Source organism: Passer domesticus, chromosome 13 (assembly GCF_036417665.1).
Source record: "Passer domesticus isolate bPasDom1 chromosome 13, bPasDom1.hap1, whole genome shotgun sequence".
Taxonomy (NCBI): Eukaryota; Metazoa; Chordata; class Aves; order Passeriformes; family Passeridae; genus Passer; species Passer domesticus.
This window is the reverse complement of record NC_087486.1, coordinates 15,038,002-15,046,359: the sequence shown is the minus strand read 5'-3', so window position 1 is coordinate 15,046,359 and position 8,358 is coordinate 15,038,002. Positions and strand designations below refer to the sequence as shown.

General features: G+C 55.9%; 1 long non-coding RNA gene across 1 annotated transcript; it reads right to left on the bottom strand.

Annotated features, from left to right (window-relative positions):
- Positions 1-2,947: 2,947 nt before the first annotated feature.
- LOC135280450 (uncharacterized) lies at positions 2,948-7,727 on the bottom strand. Its single transcript, XR_010347386.1, has 3 exons — positions 7,596-7,727; positions 4,945-5,197; positions 2,948-3,759 (listed from the first exon to the last, which is right to left on the bottom strand). It is a non-coding gene; the product is annotated as an uncharacterized LOC135280450 (long non-coding RNA).
- Positions 7,728-8,358: the final 631 nt, after the last annotated feature.

The following is an 8,358-nucleotide window of genomic DNA, read 5'->3' as shown; positions in this document are numbered from 1 at the left end:
GCACCATCAGTGCTGGGGTACAGCAGAGGCACTGGGGCACCATCAGTGCTGGGGTACAGCAGAGGCACACAGACACCATCAGTGCTGGGGCACAGCAGAGGCACTGGGGCACCATCAGTGCTGGGGTACAGCAGAGGCACACAGACACCATCAGTGCTGGGGCACAGCAGAGGCACTGGGGCACCATCAGTGCTGGGGTACAGCAGAGGCACACAGACACCATCAGTGCTGGGGCACAGCAGAGGCACTCGGGGCTCAGCTCTGGGGCACTGCAATGCCAGAGGCAGGAGTTGAAGCATGCAGGGCCAGAGCCAGCCCCCACCTGAGCCAGGCCACGCTGTGTGTGCTCCAGGAGGCTGCTGGGGCACGTAGGGATGCTCAGATCTGTCACCAGGGCAGAACTTGCCATCCCTGCCATTCAAAGATGCTCAAGTGCCATTCCGGGAGACACAAGCAGGGGCTGGGAAGAGCCCGTGAGCTGCAGCAGTGGGAGAGACAAGCCAGACTTTGCCTCTCTCTCAGCTCTGTCCCCCACATGCTGCAAATGAGAGCTGCAAAGACCTCTGCTCTCCAGGCTGGCCTCTCCCCTCGGTGCTCCTGCTCCCACTCTCAGCAGCTCAGCCCTGCATCCAGGTTTACATATAAATACAGAGTGAGTGTGAAATCCACCCTGGGGTCTCTCCTGACTCCCACTTGGCTCCCTAATTGGAAAGCCTGCCAGCAGGAGATACTGCAATGAGCTGAGGCAGAAACAAACTCCCTTTATCCCAGGCAGAGATGACGGCTGGGGTTAGGGCCCAGTCCAAATCCCCCTGGCTGGGAGGACACAGAGCAGGTTTGCACAGGCTCTGCTTCTCCATCGGCTCTGGGGCTCCACCACTGCTGTGCCTGGAGGGAAGGGGAGGGAGGGGATGTGTCACAGATCCTGCAGCAGCTCATCCCTCTGGGAAGGGCTGGACTAGCACTTTGCGATCCCTGACCACTTGATGCCAGCAAGGAGGGGCATCAGGACAGGGGCCTGATCTCTGTGCAGCACCGGGTGGGTGAATTGCTCCAACACCTGCATCTCCAGACAAAGACACCTGATTCTGAGGCTCTCCCATGTGCTCAGTTGCCCAGCACACACACAGCTCCCACCCAAACACTGCTGACCTGCAGTGACCCCCACTCCTTTTGGTTATTCTGCCGAAAGGAATCAGGAGTCAGACTCTTCACCTCCTTCCTGTGAGGGAAACTGACCCTCACTCCTTGTTGCCTCTGTTTCTGCTCCTCAAGCCCTGTCTTGCAGGTGTTTCTCCCCACCTTTGATGGAGGCAAAGTGCCCACACCTCACCAGGGCACATGGCACCCCAAACACTCCTGCCAACAGCAGGAGCACTGGCAAAGGCAGCTCAGAAACCTCCTCCACCAAACCCCCATTGATTTTTTGCTGCCTCCTCTAGTTTTTGGAGGCTCTGGAGGCACAAACATTGCCTCCAGTAGAGCTACTTCAAAAGCAACAATGATTTCAGTACAAGCAGATCAATGTTGCAGAGCTTTGTGTTTCTGGAGAAAATAGCACAGATCTGGTCTCTAACGCTGCTCCCCATGTCCAGGGGGTTTCCCACAGTGGATGCCATGCTCACCCCAGGATCTGGGCTTAGCTGGTGCTTCCTTTGGGTCTGCCACCACCCAGTCTCAGTGAGCTCTCCAGATGAGCAGGCAGGAAAGAAGCCCCAGGGAGAGAAGAGCATCAAGGTAAGGTCAGATACCAATTTAAACCAAGGATGGAGTCAAAACAGGTGCTCTGAGCTGCTGAGCACCGCTGTTGTGCAGAACCAATCTACTCCCATGAAGGGCAGAAGCTTTGCCTCTGAAAGTTCATCAGAATTTCTGACTTATGTAGAACCCAAATAACTGGGAATTCAAACATTTTCAAACAGAAATTTCCATTTCTGACCAGTTCCCTGAAGTGAAAACAAACCTGACGTACAAAGTACCAATTTATTGCTCATGTTGTCTGTGTGAATTCAAACATCTACTGACGCAGCAAATGCTTCATGCCAAAACAACACCAGAATTAGTAAGCTCATGCTTTAATCATGGTGTTTGGAGCGAGAGCCAAGGTGGTGCAGACTCACAGACATTTTGTGTACACAGGAGCATTGCTTCTGTGGCCCTGGGAGAGGTTCTCGTGGCCATTCCTGTGATTCACCCTCGAAAACCAGACAGACACTTGCAAAGAGTGATGGCCATACTCTCCTGCTGGTGAGATCCTGCCAGCTGAGTGCTGCAGACTCTTCCTTTCACTAATCCTACCTCCTGGAGGCACTTAGCAACTAATCTGGATTACCTGTTTCTACTGGTCCATGGCAAAGGAACATCATTGTTTCAAGTCCCGTGGGCTCCCTCCGAGGCAGTGGCCCATGGGAACCTCCCCTTGTCTTCCTAATTTGATTTAGGTTGCTCCTTTGCCAAGACCCCTCAAGTCTCAGGTGGATTTAAGGAGCCATTGCATGGGCTCCAAACACACTCTCTAGCTGGGGACATTATCCTGCTGCAGCAAACACTCAGACCTGGGCTTTTGCAGCAGGAGGATTATCACTATTTAGCAGTGGCTTGTTAACAGATGCCTAAGGAAATACAGAGAGCACAATGCTGACCCACAGCATGGAGCTGGGAACACCTTCCTGGCCCAATGTAGGCAGGAGTCTCCTACTTCAGAGCATCTCTTGTCAGGTTTCAACCAGCCCATGTCACTGCAGGTCAGAACATTCAGACAAACAAAGCCCAGCTGACTGCCCCAGCCCCTTTGGCTCCAGTCACCCCAGAAACAGCCAGCTGGAGTTAGGGCTTCCAGAGCTTTGTAAGCCAAATGGGCCCAAGCTGGTGCATATGAAAGCCCCAGGGTCTGCCAGTCTTGGAGCTATTTTCCCAGCCCTCCCCCAGATCCGTGCCTGTGACTGTCATTTGCGAGGTGGGATGTGCAGCCCTGCCCACAGCGCTCCCGGCGAGGTCACAGTGACACTCCCCGCCTGCCTAACGCCTCTGTGAGGCTCCTGACATCCTTCTCTGCAGTCTCCCCCTGGAAGCCTCTTATTTTTAGTCACCTTTCCGGTCATTGCTAGGCTCTTAAGCAGGGGTCCTCATTGGGTTGTCACAAAATCACCCAATTTGGGAGCTCTCAGTGCTCAGGGTGGGCTCTGCCTCTGTTTGTGGCACATTCTGCCCTGCACTGTGCTGAGCTCAGCTGTGTGATCCAGGCCCTCGGTGCCTCCCTCTCTCTGATCAGCCTGGACACCCCACTGAACCTGACCCTGACAAGTTTTGAGCGAATTACCAGGACATGGTCTCAGTCCAGACACCTCCCTGCGCTCCCTCACGTGGATCCTCTGGGTGCCCACGAGCCTTTTCACAGATGCCACTGAGTTTCATGTAGGAGGATTATTCCCGGGAAATCTCATTTCTCACTTCCACTCACACATCCTGGTGGCCCCTTCTAAGGACAGCAAAAGCCCCAGCCCAAGAGCCTTCCCAAAGAGCTCAGATGAGTGAGGCAGCTCTTTTAGCCCAATTGAGCTGGGCCAGTGTGAAAATTCATTCCCCAAACTGCTCTGGGGAAGGAGCAGCCTGGCTTGGTGGCAGGGGTGACCTGCTCCAGAAGGAAGGACGCTGTACCTAAAGTCTTCAGCTTGTTCATTCACCCAGGAAAGACAAAGGCTTCAGCTTGTCCCCATCAGCAGCTTTGTGCTGGTCATGGTGCCAGGATGCTGTGGAGTCCTACAGAGGTGCCGGGAAAGCCAGTTCAGGTGGGCTTGTGGTGTTTGCAAGAAGTCAAATCTCATTGTCACAAAGGTTCTCCCCCTGCCTGCAGACCCACTCCTCCCTTCCCAGGCACCCTCCAGCCACCACTGCTTCGTATGTGGCTTCAGAAATGGCACCTTGCCTCTCCTGGTGATCTCCTTGCCTATCCAGGTGAGCTCCTTGCCTGTCCTGATGATCTCCTTGCCTATCCAGGTGAGCTCCTTGCCTGTCCTGATGATCTCCTTGCCTATCCAGGTGAGCTCCTTGCCTGTCCTGGTGATCTCCTTGCCTGTCCAGGTGATCTCCTTGCCTGTCCAGGTGAGCTCCTTGCCTATCTAGGTGAGCTCCTTGCCTATCCTAGTGAGCCAGCACCACCCATGATGGGAGCCTGGGTTGTTCCAGCCCTTCCAGACACCACCAAGATCCATCCAGCTGGTTTGGCTCTGCCCTGGCTGCTCCTGCTTTAGTGCCTCCTGCAATGGGGCAGGCAGTGAGCCTGGGGAGCTCACTAGCCAGGGCAATTATTTCTGCTCCACGTGGGTGAATGCAATCTCTGGTGGAGGGGCAGGACCTCTCTGCAGACCTGGGTATTCCTGGGATCTTTGTCAGAGCAACGTAAGGAAATTTCCTCCCTTAGCACTGCCTCCAAGGGGTTTCCAGTGGTGGCTGAAGGCATTGGCCTGGTCTTTCCCTCTGAGCGGGGCAGGCAGCTCCTCCAGGCAGGAGCTTCTCTCTCCTGGCCACCCTAGGGAAGAGATGACCTTCTTGAGAGAGAAGTGCTTGCTAAGCTTAAATTAGATTTTCTAAATATCCTGTCCCTCACCCTGTGGCCCCAGAGCCACTTCTGCAGGCTGGCACTTGGGATGGCAGCCAGAGCAATGTCCCACAGCAGAGGGAAGACACATGATCCTGCCTCCCACCCCAGCTCATCCCACCCCAGCCTCACACAGCCCCAGCTCTGCATCGCTGCCTGGCCTGTGAATAAACAGGACAAAGCTGCCCAGGACAGTGTCCACCAGCAGGAAAATCTTGCTCTTGTGGAGCAAAGCCCCAGCCTGTCTGCAGGGTGAGGAAGGACCAGCCGGGCCCGCTGCCTCCCCTCCCCATCCAGCACCCAGGATTGCAGCCCCAGGCGGATTCTCTCCTTGCTGGATAACTTACACGTAGCTTCCCTGCTCCATATACTCAGCTGTTCCTCTGATATGGTGCCAGTCTCAACACATGGAATCCAGGCCTTCAAAATCTTCCATAAGCTCAGGCAACTTTACATTAGCACATTGTCGATGATTTCGAAGCCTACAGGCTCAGCCCGGCGAGCCTTCCGTAAAATACTGAGCGAGGTGATGGTAGCTCTGCATGAAGCAGAATGAAACTGTGCACTCGTCCATCTTTCCAGCCACCACATTTCTCCTGGCTGAATAAAAGAGCTTGTTTAATGGCAGCATTAAATTCAGGGCCACCTGTTGTATTGCTGTGTCCCCAGGACCTGGAGGGAATGCTCTTTACACAGCTTTCCACGTTATTTGTGAGGATATGGCTCCTAATTGCAGCTCTGCTATGTTAACATTTCCAGGAATTTTCATCAGGCCATTCAGCATCAACCCTTAGCGCCTGAGAGCTTCCCTTCCCTTATGAAACTTTTGCCATTTTTCTCCCCGGGTGAGTGAAAAAAACAGAGTGGAGAAGGGAGATATGGCCATTCAAACTCTTGAACCAATTGGTCAATGAAGGAGTTTCTGCAGTATTTTGCATTTTGGGACTATTCACCCCCAGGGACTAACTCCTCCTTTCTCTTCATCATGAAGCCACATTTGCTTCCTACAAGAGACCTTTCCACCCCAACCCCTTCTCGAATTCCAGCCTTTCATAAGCAAATCTGGAAAACCATTCCTGCTCTCCAGGATATGCAGTTAATGGAGGAGAGCTGGAGAAAGACCTGGCCATAGGTCCAGTAGGGCAACAGATGTCCCCTCCTGTCCCTTCCCTGAGCTCCTGGTGAGCAGCTGGATGCTCAGTACCACGGCAGTCAGGCCCAGCTCAGACCCTGACCCGTGGACAGAGTCACCGGTCACCAGACCACCAAAACTATCCCTAAGGTCAGCTACAGGCTGACCCCTGTGGCACTTGGCAGCAGAGGTGGCAGCTCTCAGCCTCCTGCTGTCCCTGCTCCTTGTGCCACTGTTGGATGTTTGCAGATGGCTCATCCCACCCTGTCCCCCCTCTCCTGCCTCTGACCAGACATCAGCACTGCCTGTGCCATGCCCAGCATGCTCTGTGGCCAGCCCTGAGCTTCCTGCTGCCTTTCCCCATCTCACAAAGCCCTGTGGGCCAGACGGATCCTCTGGAGATATCTGCCAGCACAGCCTGCCCGGGCTCACAGCTCTGCCTGGGGCAGCTCTCCCAGGGGGAGGAGATCTTCATCCTCCCTTTCTTCATGTCAGCACCCACCGCCCTAATCCCTGGGTCATGCTGCATCTGCCTCCCCTGAGCCTCCCCAGGACGTCCCTTGGAGGTCCCCACTGTGTCCCAGAGGTCCCCACTGATGGCACTGCCAGCCCCCGAGGCCTCGCATCCCACCCACTGCAGCGCCACGGGAGAGGTCACCGTGTTTGATGGCTCTGCCAGGGGACAGCTGGCTTGTTCCTGTTCCAAACCCCTTCCCTGAAGCTGCCAGCCCAGCTGGGAATCCTAGCCCCATCCCTCATGCCAGGCAGGAGGGAGGACAGGGATACCACGGTGGGGAACCCCGTCCTTGGCGGCACCGCGGAGCAGCAGGGGCCTAGGGCCAGCAGCAGGGGCTCACATTTCAGCTTCTCTGCCCTTGGAAAGTCCATGCCAAGAGGACCTCGGAGCTGTTTGGACTCGTTTGCCTCTCCCCGCCTCTGCAGGAGGGTGTGGGTGAGATTCTGCTTGCCAAGAGAGCCCCATGGCTTGTCCTTCTTGGCTCTTTATGGCTCGGAGCAGATCAGGTTTCTAAACTCTTCACAAGCCGGTAACTTTGGGGTTTTTTCCTTTTTTTTTTTTTTTTTTTTTTAAAGCGCTGATTTTCTCCTTTCCCCACCCTCCCATCCTCCACCCTGCGATTTGTGGCCTGGCCTGAAGATGGTGAACAAGCAGCGGTGCTCCAGAGTGCTGCCAGGGCTGGGCCACCTCTGTGTCCACCCAGGTCCCCCCCGAAATGCTCCCTGAGGCCCAGGGTGAAGGGGGCTCAGCATCCTCCTGCTGCCCCCATCCCTCTGGTCTCCTGAGTGTTCTCAGCTGGTCTCCCCAGAGAACACGACCCAGGAGGGGAGGGGGGCAGTGCTGTGACCCTCCCAGCCCCCCAGAAGACGTTTTCTGCTCCCTGCTGAGTGCAGGCTGGCAGCAGCAGCCACCATGTGTCTCAGTCCCCCACTGCAAAAAGGGCTGGGAGCCCTTTCCCAGGATGCTGCGGGGATGAATACAGCAGATAGCATGAGGTTCCCAGAGCAGGTAACATCCCCCTAATTAAGATAAATACTAATTAAGTCTGGGACTTTCAGAGAAGCCCTGGGAGCAGACTCCAACTCCTGTTGAATTTCAATGGGAACGAGACACCTGACTCCAGGAAAACCCAGCCTCTGATATGAGGCTTAAATGGGCCCTTCTCTAACGTTGATATATTGCTGCTCTGTAACTTATGAGTGCCTTCCCGTATATCCGAGCACAACATCAGTGTCCTGGAAATGCTAATAAGGAGCTCTAGGAGGGCAGCAGAGAACAGGCTCCCAGTCAGATGCCCACGATCACCCTGTGCTATTAAACATTGTGGACAAGCTTTGAGCAGGGCTTACCCGTATTGCACACGAGGCTCTGGCTGAGCCCCGGGTGCTTTGTGCATCTCTCCTCCTCCTCCTCTTCCTCGTCCTTCCCAGCTGTGGAGAGCTCATGCTCTCAGTGCCAGTCCTGTGCTCTGTGGGAAGCCCTGGCTGGGGTGAGCGAGGTGAGGGGACAGGGCACTGCTGGTAGCTGTGCCTGCTGGGAACAGCGTCCCAGAGAGCACCGAGGGACAGCAGCGAGGAGCAGACCCCCGGCATGCTCAGGCGGACGGGGCTGCAGCAGATGGGGCTGCCCAGCCTGTGCCCATGGATCCTTCACCGTGTCCACTGGAAGCTGTGGGTCACCCCGGCCAGGACCGTGCCATGAGGGCTCTGCTGGGTGGCCACAGCAGCAGGAGCCATGTGGGGAGCTGGGGAGACATAACACGGGTGTGGTGATGGGAAAAAAATGGAAAGCACTTGGGTTTTTCCGTGCCGGGATGAGGGAGAGCGCTGAGCTCGGGCAGCAGAACCATTTGGGAGCTGCAGAGCGTGAGACCCCTCGGCGAGCCACCACGTGTCCAGCTGGCCCAGACCCAGCATTGTGACGGCCTGGATGGGGCCGGCCCCTTGCCAGCCCAGAGGTCTGACAAACACAACCTCTCTGTCCTCCGGCCCGCTCGCCAGCGCCTGTTTCGAATTAACATTTCCCCTGCCCCCACCAGCGCCATTCGGGCAAATCCCTCAGCTGCCTGCCAGCGGTGCCGGGCCGGGGACACCAACCCCGGGAGCCCCGTTT